The 18,015-nt window shown below is 35.1% G+C and overlaps 2 long non-coding RNA genes across 2 annotated transcripts; both read left to right on the top strand.

Annotated features, from left to right (window-relative positions):
* Positions 1 to 465: 465 nt before the first annotated feature.
* LOC110684919 lies at positions 466 to 3,216 on the top strand. Its single transcript, XR_002503889.1, has 3 exons — positions 466 to 1,252; positions 1,413 to 1,484; positions 2,148 to 3,216. It is a non-coding gene; the product is annotated as an uncharacterized LOC110684919 (long non-coding RNA).
* A 12,287-nt stretch (positions 3,217 to 15,503) lies between these two features.
* Positions 15,504 to 16,330, top strand: LOC110684908. Its single transcript, XR_002503884.1, has 3 exons — positions 15,504 to 15,709; positions 15,826 to 15,907; positions 16,036 to 16,330. It is a non-coding gene; the product is annotated as an uncharacterized LOC110684908 (long non-coding RNA).
* Positions 16,331 to 18,015: the final 1,685 nt, after the last annotated feature.

Raw genomic sequence — 18,015 nt, 5'->3', positions numbered from 1 at the left:
CACCAATTCAACAACAAAAAAAAAGAAGATAAAAATAAACATGTGAAACCCGGCCCACTTCCCCTACAACACACCGACAAATCCACCACCCTAAACCGTACCCCTTCTTCCCCAGCTACGACCACCATAAACAACACCAACAATCCAACACACACCAAATGCCGCCACAAAGCACAAAAAAAAACCTATCTAACATACAAATAACAAAAATTAAACACACATATTACGAAATCAAAATACAGTTATCAAAAAAATTAAGCATAAATAATCGAAAATTAACAGAAATTAAATACAAAAAAAATTCCAGAAATTCAAAATGAATATATAATTATACAATTATCTAAAAAAAAAATTAAAATTGAAATTACATAAAAAAAAATTAATTACAATTAGAAATTTAAAACAAACAAACCTAAATCTAATGTCTAATCTAAATTAAAATAAGATCCAAAATTCAAAAACCTTGTTGACAATGGAGGCTTGCTTTAACAGCGGATGCTCGATTATTAAGTGGTGTGTGCACGGTTGACGGTGATGGTGAAGCTTGATTGTATTGTTGACGGCTCGTGGGTGGCACAGTGTGCTCATGGGTTGCGGTGTGTGCTCGTCACTACTACAAAATTTGGAAAAAAAGACCCCTAATTAAAGACCCGTTATTTAACTAACAAGTCTATTTGATGTAAAATACCCAATTTTAATTATAATTGGTCTCTTATGTATATTAGGAAAAAAAAAGTATAAAATAAGAAACTCGTTGCCAAATCTAACGGGTCTCTTCATTATATTAGGTCCCACATTTTTTATAAGAGAAGAAAATGTGAGATCTGTTTATAACTGACGGGTCTCTTACATTAGCTCCTCGACTATAAGTTCTCTGACCTTTGTATGTGTTTGGTACTCCGCTTTTTTTTTTTTTTTTTTTTTAATTATCATTAAATCCCTTCAAACTCATTCACCTCTCTCTCTCTCTACAAAACCTCCGCCCAACCTTAACCCCAAGTCCTCCTCTTGTTATGAAACCACCGTCACTTCTTCTTCCCTTCTCCATTTCAAAACATATCAACCAACAATCGATTCAATATCTCAACAAAAATCATTAATCGCATTCAATTTTTCCAAACATCGAACTTTAATTCAAGGTCTACTTCAATTTTTCAAAGACAGGAAGAAGCTTAACCTCCTATGCTAATAGATCAGGAAATTATGAAGAATGGTTGTCTAATTGATGTCCTAACTTGCAATCAAAATTGAGGTCATTAATCTATAAATTTATTTTCTGCTTTCCATTTCTGGTATTGTTTGGGTTTCAAATTTATCAAAGAGCTCTAGCTAATATCAAACTTTATTGAAAGGAAAAAATGAATTAAAGTGTTTTTTGTTACCTAATTACTGTCTCTTTCTATTCCTGTCAGAGGATGAACTGGACTTGCCCTCTATACCTCGAGCATCCCTTCGTACTTAACAGGAATGATTTAACGGAGCAGGTTTGATACTTCGATCTACAACTCATTTTGCAGATTATTATTGTAGTGAACTCTATTGTTCCAATGTTTTGGGTGGTGGTGGGTTATTATTGGGAGGAGGTTGGTGTTTAATGTTTGATTTTTTTTTTAAATTTTTTTTTATGGTTTTGTTGGTAATAATTGAACCACATGTATGGTTTGCCTTTTATATAGAAAAAGAAATTGATGTTTGATATTGTAATTAGACATTCTTGAAATGCACATTGTTTTTAGCTGTTTTCATCTGCAACTTGAGAAGCCTGAATCAGATTTACAGTTTAGACTAATTTTCATTTTTATTTAAACCGGGTATGGACAGGGGGATTATGTTTAGAGTAATCCCCTCCTTTAATTTTGTAAATTGAACTGTATAACTTAAGATATCTCTAATTGGAGGTGCTTTATGCATTCTCCCGTATCTACATTCAATGAGGTCTAATGAGTTTTGCTTTGCATTGTACAACTTTTTTGTTTTTGATTTTTAATTTTTTCCGCTGACATTGTTGTTGTAATTTATGGTGTTCTTCAATTCTCCCCCTTGTCAAGTGGATAACTATGTTGTTTATTAGAGTGTCAATTATAGCATATTGTTTTCTTAATGAAGAGTATTATTTGTGTTATTTTTGTTTTGTTTTGTTTTGTCAGGTTTGCATGATTTCGTCCCACTATATTCTCAAACAAAGAAGATAATGGAGTATTCAAGTCTAATCTTATTGCTATATTTATAATTGTTGGAATGTTCTTTTTTTTTTTAATTATTTTTCTTTGTAGAATGAGTTTTTTTTTGGTACCACTTTAGTATGAATTTAATCCATTGCTAATTCTAAGGTCTTAAATTGTAACTTACAATTTATGAATTATCTGGCAATTTTAATGTAGCATAAAAACAAAATTTTCAAAATTCAAACAAAAACCTCCCAAACCACATCAAATAAAAAGAAAAAATAATTTTTTTTTTTAAAAAAAAGCTGGAGAACAAAGAGACCCGTTATTTGACATGATAGGTCTGGTAGATACCACTAAAAGACCCCATATCTCAAATAACAAGTCTCTTTTCTATCTAAATTATTAATTTGATCACTTATATAATAGACTCGTTATCACTTACAACAGGTTTCTTTGTTCTCACAAACATACCCCCCTATAGAACGGGTCTCTTTATCAAACAGAACCCTGAGATAGAGACCCGTTGTGAGGTGGTAGCTCTCATGCATATTTTAATGGGTCTCTTTGGAAATTTTTGTAGTAGTGTGTGGATGCTCGTGGAAACCGGAAAAAAAAAAAATTCTCGGAGGCCGATGAGACATCGACGGAGGATATGAGTGGGAGAGAGGGGATGTTCAACTCAGGCATATGATTGGGAGAGAAAGGAAAGAAAGAAAGAAGAGAGGAGGACAGAGAGATTTGAGAGGAAAAAAGAATGAAGGAAAAGGAGATCAGGAGGATACAGAGAAAAGAGAGGAGAGAGAAAGAAGAGAGGGGAGGAGAAGAGAGAATATAGATGAGAATAGAGAGGGGTGGTGGTTGTATGGTATTTAGGGTTAGGGGAGTTATGGGCTATGGGTGGTTAGACTTCCTATTTGTAACAAACATTCTATTGTCCGCTACAACTAAGATGTATTTGTAACCAACATTCTGTTGTTTGTTACAACTAAGATGTATTTATAACTGTAGGGAATATTTCAAGCGTTAATCCCCAAGCTTAAACCCCACTGTGATCATACACTAAAGTACGGTGGCGTCCAAAGGGAAAGAAGATAGAGCAAAAGAGTCGCCAACAAGTTTTTTTAGGAACTTGTAAACCGTTCATGAGGTGAAGGTTACACCCCTTAACGATCCAAGAGATCGTCAACTCCATAAGGTCTTGAACCAAATAGGGTTCGGGGATGAAGGTACAAATCCAACCTAAAAGAGATTGAACCTGCCCTAATAATAGGCCTCTACTTTATTCTGATCGTATTAATGTGCGCTTTCTGATTAACATACAAGCAATAGGATTAACCCAAAATCTGTTTATCTATGTTGGTTGAATATTAATGCACAAACAAAACTATTATTGACGATCACTTAAATTATAATCATATTAACCCCAAACAAGATTATTAAATATCTTATTAAGCGTGATTACAAGTATAGATTCCCTTTAAACATGCATAAAAATTGTGATCAAACAATAACAATAATAATCAAGCAACATAATAAACATAAACAATAATTATTATAACAATCATAAAATTATAATCATAATAATAATAATTAAAATAATCATGTTAAAGCATAATAAAAATAACAAGATCCTGGCATGATACTAACAAGATTAATAACAAATCCTAGCATGTCACTAAGCAATAAAAATCAAATCTTTAACCCTAACATGATACTAACAATCATAAATATTAGGAAGAACATAAAAGGCATCATAACAATCATACTTGATATTAAATCTACCCTAGACATAATACTAGGAATTTATTGTTGTCACCCTAAACATGAACTTTATATCATAACATCAATAAAAATCATTAAAATACTTACTTTGATGCCTCGTACCTCTTTCTAATAACAAAATACACGCGTTAGTAACTTCAAGGAAAATAATAAACAAAACAATTAAATTAAATAATTGAAAGAGAGATTTGAGACCAAACCCTCAGAAATTAAAACCTATCACGTTTAGGGCGAAGACAACTTCGAATATGGCTAGGTGTATCTAGATCTAATGAATGCAGAATTTTGATATGTTTGAGAAAAGCTAGTTTAGAAAAGAGAGAAAAAGAAAGATCAAGGAAATCTTGATGAGAATTGGTAGATTGTAGATGAGAATGAGAGAGAATTGATGATTGTAGGTGATTGTGAATGAATGTTGATGAATGTAGGGTCTCGAAGACGGAGTTTTTAGCACGTTATTTATAAAGAAAATCAGCCAAAAAGATAAAATATCAAACAGAGTTCTGGCGCACATAAAATCTGATTGCGCCAACGCTGGCTATTGGCGCCAGACGCCAACATTAGCGCCAGTCGCTACAGCTGGCGTTTGGCGCTAATCTGGAAATTCACGCGTTTTCTTAAATTCAGATAAAAATTGCCGTACAGGAGGATAAAATCGTATCTTCCTCAAAAAACGTTCTTTGATTGTAATTAAAACTCTGAAAAGTCAACAAAAGTCATTTTATCAATGCTAAATGAATTAGGAATGAAAAGAACCTTCTAGAAGAATCTAGAAGACTAAAACCATTCTTAATTGAATTAGGAATGATAAATCTATATTAGGCCCTCCTCTAGATCATTGGGCCGTATATAAGGCTCAAACTGGGCTCAGTTTAGTAAATTGGCCATAACTTCCTCAATATTCATCGGAATTGGGCTTATAATATATCGTTGGAAAGCTCTTTTCGAGCCCCATCCAACTACACTACTATTGGACCCATATCATGGACCAACCAAACTGGATTGGCTGTTTTTGTTAAAATAAATTTTCAAAATAGAGAGAAGAGAAAAGAAATTAAAACTATCCGCAACACTAGACTTTCCACACTTTCACTTCATTCGATTATGATTCGACGCGAAAGATACTCATCACCGGGTTTGGTTTTGGGGAGACACAAATGGGTGTCTATAATAACCAACATTTTGTTGTCCGTTACAACTAAGATGTATTTGTAACTATATTATATTGTCCGTTACAAATACTATTCTATTTGTAACAGACATAGCTAATGTTAGTTACAAATATAGTATTTGTAACTAATAAAAACTTGTTGGTTACAAATAAGGCGTTACAAATAGAATTTTTTCTACTAGTGAAGAGATCACCCTTTTCGAAATAGTAAAACTGCATTTTGTAAAAACAAAGTCGAAAAAGGTTCACCGCCACACATCATGTCAGGTGAGGAATTGTGGGAATGTGTGAGACACTTTCCAAAGGCAATTGCTGGGTCTGAGGCATTGAAACACCTCAAAAAATTAAAAAAAGGGTGGTTCAAGCAAACCTTATTGTGGGAGCTTCCTTATTGGAAGCATCTATTCATCCGTCACAACTTGGATGTCATGCACATTGCAAAAGAACTTCTTTCATCCGTTAATCCACACCATAATGGATGTGAAAAAGCATACATGTGACACGCCATCGGTTCAAAATGACATTGCCAAATATTGTAAACAGCCACAACTTTATCTGTAGGAGGACGATAGATGAAAAGAGTTCGTTTATGCCAAAAGCCCAATTTTCTCTTGACAAGGCTCAAAGAAAAGTGTTGTGTGACTTGGTTAAACTGTTGCGTTTACCTGATGGATATACCTCCAATTTGAGCAGATGCGTAGATTTACAAGCCTGTAAGCTTCATGGAATGAAAAGCCATGACTGTCACGTATTCATTGAGAGGTTATTGCCCACTGCTTTGAGGGAATTGCTCCCTACCCATATTTGGAATGCGGTTACACAGATCAGTCAATTCTTCCGTGATTTGTGTTGTTACACAATCATAGTTAGTGACATGGTGACGAGGGGAAAACTAGGTCGTTATCTAATCTTCCCTCGGTCAAACTAAATTTATAAACACTTAACAAACCTAAATATGAGTATAGAGGCAAGTCAAGGGTCGAACCCAAAGGAACGGTAATGTTCAAGCACTTTCAATTATGCGCCTAAGCTAGGTCGAAATCAAAGGGTAAAGGAGAATACTAACAACTAACAAAACAAGTAACCAAGGAAATAAAACACTAGGAACGGGGATCAACAAGTAATCATGTCAATTGCAACAACTTGGGAAGAGCATGCCAATCAAAGGTTGTGAGGACTAATGATAAGAGCAATCAATAGGAATCAAAGAGATATCTCCTAATTGTTAAGCTAGGTTTAACTAGAATAACAAACTAAGAGAATCACAATCAAAACCAATCGATAATTGCAATTCCTAAATCAATTGTTCATGTCATTAGAAATTACAATGCAATCTAGCATAATTCTCAAGGCCTAATTGAATTACACACATGAAAACCTTCACTAATCACTTTAATCTCAACAATCAATCAACATAATTCCCAAATTAATCACAATTAATCAATCATACAAGTTTCACCCAATTCCTAGCCAAACAACTATTCAAGAATCATCATCTATCAACTAAAAACTATGGAAATCAAGAATCAACAATATATCAAGAATAACTACACTAATTAAGCATCAAACATCAAAATCAATCCAAACAAACATGAAATTAAACAAAGCATTAAGGTGAGATAGAGTTAAGAATGCTCATTGATAATAGAGAAGATCTTGAACACAATTGTCACCCTTGTATCTTCAATCTCTCAATCACCATTAAAATCCTTCACTTTCTCTCTCTAAAACTACTCCTAATCTAGACTAATCTAGAGAGTGAAGCTCTCAACCTAAGAGAGAAAACTATTCTAAGACTAAGAATTATGTGAATGAATGATAATAAAAACCCCCAAAAACAATCTATAAACAAAAGGAGAAAAGAAGCTTAAAATCGTAATAAGACCCAAAAGCCCGCTCCCTCGGAGAAATCGGCCCCGCCCGCGGACACCCCGAAAGCCGCGCCTGCGGCCAGCCCGCGGAGAGTCACTACCCAAAATCAGCAGAAGTAGGTTGCGGCAGATTTGCAGGGCCAACTTTGGAAGGCTGTAACTCCTGATCTAGGAATTGTATGAAGGCGTGCGACCTATCATTGTAAAGCTCTTCAAGTCTAGTTTCCAACCCAACTAAATTCACCTCAATCCAATCTGTAGAACTCTAGATATGGCCGAAACAATGCACAAAGGTCCTTTTTAATACTTTGTAAGCCTTCATTCTCCTTTGTTTCTTGGATTGGCTTGACTTGCGTGCTTGGCTTCCCTAACTTGCCTCCATTAAATTCCTTGAATGCACTTGAGCTTCCTCCTTGATGATATTAAATCCTAGGAAGCTCGACACACCTACAAAACAAGTCAAACAAACGGAGAAGCGAGGGTAATAGCCGAGAAATGAATAAAATAATAAGAAAACCATTAAAAGCACGCATTTCTCTAAACTAACACACAAACACACAAATCAAGCATTATTTCTTAAAAACACAACATAAACGACTAAAAACAAGCATAGAAATATAAAGAAAACATAGCCTAAAGGTGCCATAAATAGTACGGATCAAATTCCCCCAAGCTAAACTTTTGCTCGTCCTCGAGCAAAATAAAATCCAACCCAAGGGAAAAATGATGAATTTATTCAAGCAAATAAGAAACAAGTAAGATAGAGGATGAGAATATACACTAACTCACTTTCGTAGGAATCACGGTTAGTTTTAGCAACTAAAGACAAGCCATTTAAACCCCTAGATCGCCCTAGAGGACGAGTGATGCTCTCGTAAAGGTTTCCTAAGAGATTAACCCATAACTCTCATAATAATACAAACAAGGCAAAGCATAAAGAAGGAAATCAAAAGAAAATAAGAGCAAACACATGTTCAAGAAAGGACTTTTTAAAATGTACAAGCACAAATGAATGCAAATCTTTCTAAATAAGTAAGGGAGTGCACGCTCCAAAATACCTAAGGTTGATTGAAACATAAATATGCTAAGCATAGGAACTAGTTATCACACTCCACTTTCATCCCAAATGGTCTTACCGTGTTCCCCCTACTAATCTCTTATATTCCCTTAGTGAGTGTCTCATAGATTCCATGAAGGAACTGGAAAAAGATCAAATTTTTGGCTTACTCGACATCTTGGCTTCGCATCCCCTTTCCTTAGGCTATACCCATGATTCCCTCCACCGATGAATGACTCAACCCCTAGGTCAAAAGGTCTTCCTAAAGGTTGTAACGTAAGGCAAAAAGGGTTAAGGTAGGCTAAATTTAAAATTTGGTGGTTAACCTAAAATGTGAAGCAAAGATTGCGCATTTCTTTACACCACAACTAAGCAATCACCGAACCAAAATACCAACACCCCTAAGCTTATTCAAAGCTAAGATCACAAACATATACACAAAAAGCGTGAGAACGCTTCCCCCCAAGCTTAAATGGAGCATTGTCCTCAATGCTAAAAAAGGAAGAATACTCACATAAAAATATTTTTGCATTTTTCACTTTTTTTTCATATTTCTTTATTAGTGCTTTGTCCTCGCCTCTTTTAACTTTGGACGACTTTTTCAAATTGGCACTTGCTTTTTCCTTGCCTTTTTTTTTTTTTTTTTTTTTTTTTTTTACTTTGGACGGCTTTTTCATTTATTCACTTGCCATTATTCACAAAATATACACAACACAAACTTGCTTTCAAGAGAACCAAATATCCAAACTCCTCCACCACAAACTCCAACAATAATGAACAATTGCTTCACAAAAACCAAGAATGGAAACGAAAATGAAACAAAAGGCTCAAGATCTAGAGATGTGGCTTGAAAAGAAGGGAAAAAGGCTCAAAGGGTTAGCAAGTAGGCAAATGTAAACCCAAAAACCGAAGAAAATGAAAACTATCCTAGAAAAGAAAAATTACCACCCCGAAAAGATGCCTTTGTCCTCCCTAGGTGGTTCAGTCTCGGTCTTGGGAACCATAAGTCAAGATTCTAGATTAGGTCCGCAATATTCAAGGATCCATGCCGCTCATGCAAGTAAATGTTGAAGGCTTGAAAAACAATGAACCTCACATGGATGTAGCCAAAAACTCAATATGGGTGTCAAATCGACTATAGGGAGCAACTACCAATCATGCCACAAACAAGTAGAATCCGGCTTCATGATCCCCCTAGTTCTAGACAACTACCTTAGCATGCTTTATTCTAGAATCAACAAAACGTAATCTCAAACCGTGCACACCACTACCATTTAGGAAGAAAAGCATTCAAGTATACAAGTCCAATTGTTATTATGTCCAAAGCAAGAACAAAACAAAACACATTGAAAATTTGCCTTGATAAAAACAAAAATCTTTTTGGAGTTTTTCAAAATATAAGAACATGGAAAAGCATATACAAAGGTGCATGACATATATGAATCAACATTCCACCAAACATGATAGAATACCCTCCCCCAAGCTTGAATGAGACAACATGCTCAAACATAAATCAAATATTCCACGGGAGGGGAAAAACAAGGAGATTAATCCATTCAAACCAACATATGTCCAACAAGTCATCATCCACTAGAGAAAGAGGAAGGAAGGATATTATCGGATATTAGGTGGGTGTAAATACCCGCAAATGACCCAATTTTAACCTTTCAAAGCTAACAACCTCTAATATTGAATCTTGCCTTCTATATGTTAGCAAATGTGGTGCCAATCTTCCTTGATTCTTGATCTAAATAGAAGTACCAAAGTATATCAAGTCATGTACCTAGCAAAAGGAACACAAACATTTCCGTGAGAGAAAATCGATTCTAAAAAGAAAAGAAAATGAAAGCAATAAAACACGGGTTACTTCCCGAGAAAGGCTTGCTTAAGGTCAAAGCTTGACCGCTCTAGAAAATAATAATTCAACGCGCGCAAGATCTTGTCAAATGCACTACTACACATTTCATAGGAAAGTAAGTATGCACATGACAAAATAAAGACATGCAACAAGATTAGTGCACACCTATGGAGTTGAGAAGAAGTATGCCAAGAAGAAGAAAGAGATAAGGGAAAAACAAGAATATAAGAAAAAGGAAGAGAAATAAAAGAAAAAGAAGAAGGCATACTCTTCTCAACAAAATATTTTTGGTTGGAAATCCCACCATCGTCCTCAAAAGTCATCAAATGAGGCACTTGGGGGACTAAAGGCTTTTCAAGAGAAGGGGATATGAGAAAAGAAGGTAATGACATGGGATAGGAGGGAATAAGATCAAGCTTTCTTGAAAATGAGGTGCAAGGTAAAGAAATAGGAATTGGTTGTTCACTTACACCACTATCTATTGAAACACAAACTCTCTCATCCAATGAACTCACATCCAAAGGGCTCTTCTCCAACTCGTCATTATTCAAATTTAGCTTATTCTCAATCACACCCTTCTCAAAAACTTCACACCCTAAATGAGCTCTCAAAAGCTTCAAATCATCATCAAGGTTCAAAGGAAGCTCATCAAAGGGTTGAGGGTCAAACATGGGAGGTAGCTCAAAATAAACATGAGAAGTACAATCTCCCTCTAAAAAGGCCTCACCATTCTCAATGGTGGAAAATGTAGAAGACAAAGGATCATCAAAGGTGAAAGAAGAAAGCAATGGTTTAAGATTTGAGATAGGAGTTGGAGACTCAACCTCACCAAACACTTCACTCTCATCTTCATAATCATCAAAAGTAGGCTCTACCTCCTCAACCTTATCATAAGGGACCTTTTCTTCATCAAAATCGTCTAAGCTCAAGGCCTCACCCTCAAAGCAACCATGGTTATTAATCAAAGGAGATGGGGTGGAAGAAGGTTGGTTTTTAAAATTAAGGATTGGAGGAATGAAATCACAATCAAGGGAGGTGGGTGGGAGAATCGACTCACTAATTGGTTTTTCAACACTCAAAACCTCTTGGTCCTCATCACCCTCAAACATCCAATCCCCCATGGATACTACTTCATCCTCCTCGTACTTACTCTCTTTCCTCACAACTTCTTCACGCTTCAAAAGTCGCAATGTCCCATCCTTCATAACTTGAATTACCATTTCCTCAAAATTAAGAGAAGCCAACATTTTTAGTTTCTCTTCAACTCCATCTAAAGGCTCAATGGAGCGAAATTCAAATTTGGAAGGAGGTTTAAAATGCAAACTCTCTTTAGGAACATCCATCTCTACACTCTTTTCCTCACTCATGAGCTCTTTAACATCCTCCTCACATACTTTAGAGCTCTCAAAACAATCATCATCATCGTCTTCCATACCTACCAATGTGGTAGAAATTTCATTTACATTCAATATTGATGACAATTGACTCTCAATCTCCTCATTCTTCCTAAAAACACCCTCATTACTCTCTTCCAATTTTTTCAACATTTCCATTTGGCTTCTCACAATCTCCAAATATCTCAACTCATTTGGTTCCAAATTAGAATTCATCTCCAATTTTCTCAAAGAACCACCAATTTGATTATAAGAAGACTCAAAGGTAGGATCTAAAGATTGGAAAGATGAAGAGCATTGAGAAGCATCATGGGGGAAAGAACTATGTGCAAGCATGCAAGGATCAACATTAGAGATATGAGTGGAATCATCAAATTGGGAAATGGGGGCACAAGTAGGCATGCAAGGTTCATCATTCATGAAACATGGACCATAACAATCATCAATGGAAGCATTTGAATAACCATGACCACGATCACAACTATCTCTAGCAAACCATACATAAAAGTCCCAAGCATCATCGATTGACAATGCCCAAAATCCAACATTAAACATGCTTTCAACAATGTCTCTAGTTTACTCATTCAAATTATGATAACAAATCTCGCAAGCCTCCCAAATATCACAACCATGGTAACTAATGAAGTTCTCTAGTCTATTAAAGCACACCCAAAATGGTTCATCCTCTAATTGAGGAAATGAGGTAAAAATCAAATAAAAGAAAAGTATACACAAAGACCTAGACTCAAGCAATCAAAAACACTCAAACATAGACACCGTTCCCCGGCAACGGCGCCATTTTGATGAGGGGAAAACTAGGTCGTTATCTAATCTTCCCTCGGTCAAACTAAATTTATAAACACTTAACAAACCTAAATACGAGTATAGAGGCAAGTCAAGGGTCGAACCCAAAGGAACGGTAATGTTCAAGCACTTTCAATTATGTGCCTAAGCTAGGTCAAAATCAAAGGGTAAAGGGAGAATACTAACAACTAACAAAATAAGTAACAAAGGAAATAAAACACTAGGAACGGGGATCAACAAGTAATCATGTCAATTGCAACAACTTGGGAAGAGCATGCCAATCAAAGGTTGTGAGGACTAATGATAAGAGCAATCAATAGGAATCAAAGAGCTATCTCCTAATTGTTAAGCTAGGTTTAACTAGAATAACAAACTAAGAGAATAACAATCAAAACCAATTGATAATTTCAATTCCTAAATCAATTGTTCATGTCATTAGAAATTACAATGCAATCTAGCATAATTCTCAAGGCCTAATTAAATTACACACATGAAAACCTTCACTAATCACTTTAATCTCTACAATCAATCAACACAATTCCCAAATTAATCACAATAAATCAATCATACAAGTTTCACCCAATTCCTAGCCAAACAACTATTCAAGAATCATCATCTATCAACTAAAAACTATGGAAATCAAGAATCAACAATATATCAAGAATAACTACACTAATTAAGAATCAAACATCAAAATCAATCCAAACAAACATGAAATTAAACAAAGCATTAAGGAGAGATAGAGTTAAGAATGCTCATTGATAATATAGAAGATCTCTAACACAATTGTCACCCTTGTATCTTCAATCTATCAATCACCATTGAAATCTTTCACTTTCTCTCTCTAAAACTACTCCTAATCTAGCCTAATCTAGAGAGTGAAGCTCTCAACCTAAGAGAGAAAACTATTCTAAGACTAAGAATTATGTGAATGAATGATAATAAAAACCCCCAAAAACAATCTATAAACAAAAGGAGAAAAGAAGCTTAAAATCGTAAAAAGACCCAAAAGCCCGCTCCCTCGGAGAAATCGGCCGCGCCCGCGGACACCCTTGAAGCCGCGACCGCGGCCAGCCCGCGGAGAGTTACTACCCAAAATCGGCAGAAATAGGTTGCGGCAGATTTGCAGGGCCAACTTTGGAAGGCTGTAACTCACGATCTAGGAGTTGTATGAAGGCGTGCGACCATTGTAAAGATCTTCAAGTCTAGTTTCCAACCCAACTTAAATCACCTCAATCCAATCTGTAGAACTCTAGATATGGCCGAAACAATGCACAAAGGTCCTTTTTAATACTTTGTAAGCCTTCATTTTCCTTTGTTTCTTGGATTGGCTTGACTTGCTTGCTTGGCTTCCCTAACTTGCCTCCGTTAAATTCCTTGAATGCACTTGAGATCCCTCCTTGATGATATTAAATCCCGGGAAGCTCGACACACCTACAAAACAAGTCAAACAAACAGAGAAGCGAGGGAAATAGCCGAGAAATGAATAAAATAATAAGAAAACCATTAAAATCACGAAATTCTCTAAACTAACACACAAACACACAAATCAAGCATTATTCCCTAAAAACACAATATAAACGACTAAACACGAGCATAGAAATATAAAGAAAACATAGCCTAAAGGTGCCATAAATGGCACAGATCACATGGAGCGATTAGAGAAAAACATAGCAGAAATCCTTTGCAAGCTTGAGAAGTTTTCCCTCTTGCATTCTTCAACTCCATGGAGCATTAACCTACTCATTTGCCATATGAGGGCAAGTTATGTGGTCCTAATATAGATGGATGTATCCCTTCGAAAGATAAATCAAAGTCCCTTTCACTTTCTCTTTCATACAAACCCTTCATAGTCATGACCTTTTACACAACTATTTATACTAATTTAATTACAGGTTCCTTAATCACTTGAAACGTAAAATTAGGAACAAGGCTTGAGTTGGAGGTTCCATATGCAATGCTTATCTCACTGAAGAGATAGCAAACTTATGCTTAAATTATTTTCAGGCGGAAGTTGACACAAAAACTTAGGATCTCGGTCAAAATGTGAATGTAGACGTGGAATCCACAGTGGACAACGCTGAGTTACCAGAGTTGTTCTCGGTGGATAGCGATATTTAAATGAAAAGAAACACGAGTGTGCTCATTTGTTCGTTTTACAAAATTGCGGCATTCTTGGTGAATACGAAAGGTATACGTGTTAAGGAATCAATTTTATTCATAGTTTTGAAGAATTAAAATGGTTGAATTGATAATTTCTCTGTGTCATTGACCTAATAGGAAGTTTGAGGACTACGTTCTTAGTACCCGACCTTTTTTGCGTAGAGAAGAAGTTATGGAGAAATGTGACGCTGAATTCTCTGATTGGTTTCACCATAAGGTGATAGAAATGTTCTAGCTATTCTTAAAATATGATATTTAGATCTTGCAATTCACTTTTATTAATTCTTGAAGTGTGACGTAAATAGGTGATTGAAGAGAAACCAAATTTGGATGTCTTGTAAGCATTGTGCATGCGTCCTTTCAAGCGTGTTCAAACGTGGAGGCAGTTTTTTGTTGGTTGATTTGATTTCCATACACATTCCCATGGCAAACACAAGTCTACGATGAATTATGGTGTGTGTGTTTCGTGAGGGCGGTGGAGAGTGCTTTGGCATTCTAGACAACATAATTGAACTTGTCTACACTGGTCCAAAAAAAGAGTATAAGACTATTTTGTTTAAGTGTAGTTGGATGGATTGTGGTAGGGGTATGAACATACATGAACAATATAAGCTTGTCGAAGTGAATCATACTAAGAAATACCCCAAGTATGATCCCTTCATATTATCTTATCAAGTGATCCAAGTGTACTACACATCCTACCCTAGCATAAATCGGGATCGAGTTCAATGGTGGGCTGTGTTTAAAACACAAGCAAGGTCAGTGGTTGATATTCTAGTGAACCTTGAGTTTTTGCAGGAACCGTCCCCACAAGTCCATGCAACGCTTTGTCCACCGAATGACATTCCTGACTATGACCTAGTTGAGAATGACGACGAAGATGATGATGGCGGCTTAATAATCTCAAGTGATGAAGATGATGAATCTAGCGTCAACTCTAGTGATAGTGATGAGGATGATGACATCGATGTGTGTTTTAGATGATAGTAGTGATGATACTTGTAGTGATAGTAGCGATGAAAGTCACGACTAGGAGAATGTGCTTGTTATTGTAAAATGAATAGGATAATTTGCTTGTAGTTGTGTAATTGTCTGTTGAATTTGATTATTATTGTAAAATCAATTAAAGAGTTTGTCGTTCTATTGTTAATTTTGTAACATCTCATTATACTTGTAATTTTTGTAATGTTAATAATAACAAGGCATGTTACTAACATCTTTTTCAGGTGGTAATGGCGGGAGGGAAAAAAGGAGAAACGTCGAAGAGAAAAAAGGGAAAGGAGAAAAGGCAAGTTTTGATATATGATGTGGACGAGAAAATGGAGGACGCGGAAGATTTGGGTGACAATGAAGATCCTCAAACACAGATGCAAATACAACATCATGGGCAACAAGCCTCATAGTCTTCTCAGTTGGTGGTATTAGACCTTGCCACGACCTGGTATGTATGTAGTTATGATTTCCTTCCCTTTGTATCCATATGTCCTATCATTGACCGATGTATTACTCTAACATGAACTATTTATTTACTTTTTGTTCATAATGCATGTTAAATAGGTTTGATGATAAACCTGTGGTAAAGGCCGTCTCCGGTACCTTAACAGGCTACTGTCGAAAGCCTTGGAGGAATTACGAAGAGGTTGATGAAAAAACGAATGAGCATTGGTGGAACTTGTTTTGCATATGACATTTTCTACTTAAAATTATGTATTACTAAATGTATTGATGGAGTTGTGGTTGATAACTTTAAATGTTTGTCATATGCAGAAACAATGCACATGGGCACCTAAGTTAAACGACCTTGTCAAGAGAACCTTCGAATTCAAGTTCGCATGTCGGCCGAAGGACATGTTTCACACAATCACATATAGGATGAACGGTTAGAAGCCGGACTGGCTGATCGAGGATGTCCACAAGCAGATGATGCACATTGTTGCCACTAATGATACGTACAAGAAGCGTTCCGAACAAAATAAGAAGAATAGAAGAGGCGGATCGATGGATAATGTGGTTGAACTAACCCACTACTAGGGTTCAATTTCATCTGTACATCATGCAAAAAGGATGGTGAGTTTGTTTTTTAGGCAAGTGAAATAGATAACAATTGTGGTTTACATTGAAATGACAAGTTTAATTTGTTTTGGTGCATGTACATTCAAAGGCGGCGAAAAACAAAGTCCAGTTACCAACTACACATGAGATATTCATGAAGACACACTTCAAGGAGGTCCCTGAGAAAGGAATGGTGCCTGCAAATGCAATAACGACTTTAATATAATTTAGTATCTAAACTTAGTATTTTGGCTTGAAATGGCTTTAATTTGATGATATGACCCCTTAAACTTAGAAATTAGCTTCTTTTATGTCAATTCAATTCATAATTACTAATAACTATGTAATTATGAAATGATTTGAAAACGTATGAGTTCATAAGTTAAGAAATGAAGAAAATAGGCATGTTAGAAGCCATTTTGGCTTGAAATGGGTTTATTTTGATGAAATGAACCCATAAACTTAGAAAATGACTTTTTTTAATGGAATTTCAAGTCATAATCACTTATAAGTATGTAATTATGAAATTATTTGAGAAACAATGAGTTCACAAGTTAAGAAATGAAGAAAATAGGCATGTTAGTAGCCATTTTGGCTTTAAATGGATTTATTTTGATGAAATGAACCCATAAACTTATAAAATGACTTCTTTTATGTCATTTCAAGTCATAATCTCTTATAAATATGTAATTGTGAAATGATTTGAGAAAGAATGAGTTCATAAGTTAAGAAATGAAGAAAATAGGCATGTTAGTAGCCATTTTGGCTTAAAATGACTTAATTTTGTTGAAATAAACCCATAAACTTAGAAAATGACTTCTTTTATGTCATTTCAAGTTATAATCACTTATAACTATGTAATTATGAAATGATTTGAGAAAGAATGAGTTCATAAGTTAAGAAATGAAGAAAATAGGCATGTTAGAAGCCATTTTGGCTTTATTTTGATGAAATGAACCCAAAAACTTAGAAAATGACTTCTTTTATGTCAATTCAAGTTATAATCACTTATAAATATGTAATTATGAAATTATTTGAGAAATAATGTGTTTATAAGTTAAGAAATGAAAAAAATAGGCATGTTAGAAGCCATTTTGGCTTGAAATGGCTTTATTTTGATGAAATAAACCCATAAACTTTGAAAATGACTTTTTTTTAATGGAATTTCAAGTCATAATCACTTATAAGTATGTAATTATGAAATTATTTGAGTAACAATGAGTTCATAAGTTAAGAAATGAAGAAAATAGGCATGTTAGAAGCCATTTTGGCTTGAAATGGCTTTATTTTGATGAAATGAACCCATAAACTTAGAAAATGACTTCTGTTTTTTTTTGTTATGGAATTTCAATTCATAATCACTTATAAGAATGTAGTTATGAAATTATTTGAGAAACAATAAGTTCATAAGTTAAGAAATGAATAAAATAGGCATGTTAGTAGCCATTTTGGCTTTAAATGGATTTATTTTGATGAAATGAACCCATAAACTTAGAAAATGACTTCTTTTATGTCATTTCAAGTCATAATCACTTATTACTATGTAATTTTGAAATGATTTGAGAAAGAATGAGTTAATAAGTTAAGAAATGAAGAAAATAGACATGTTAGTAGCCATTTTGGCTTTAAATGGATTTATTTTGATGAAATGAACCTGTAGGCGTCGCTCGATGTGCGCCTACGTTAAGCATGTGG

The sequence above is a fragment of the Chenopodium quinoa genome, unplaced genomic scaffold (genome assembly GCF_001683475.1).
Source record: "Chenopodium quinoa cultivar QQ74 unplaced genomic scaffold, ASM168347v1, whole genome shotgun sequence".
NCBI classification, from domain to species: Eukaryota; Viridiplantae; Streptophyta; class Magnoliopsida; order Caryophyllales; family Amaranthaceae; genus Chenopodium; species Chenopodium quinoa.
This window is presented reverse-complemented; position numbering and strand designations above follow the sequence as displayed.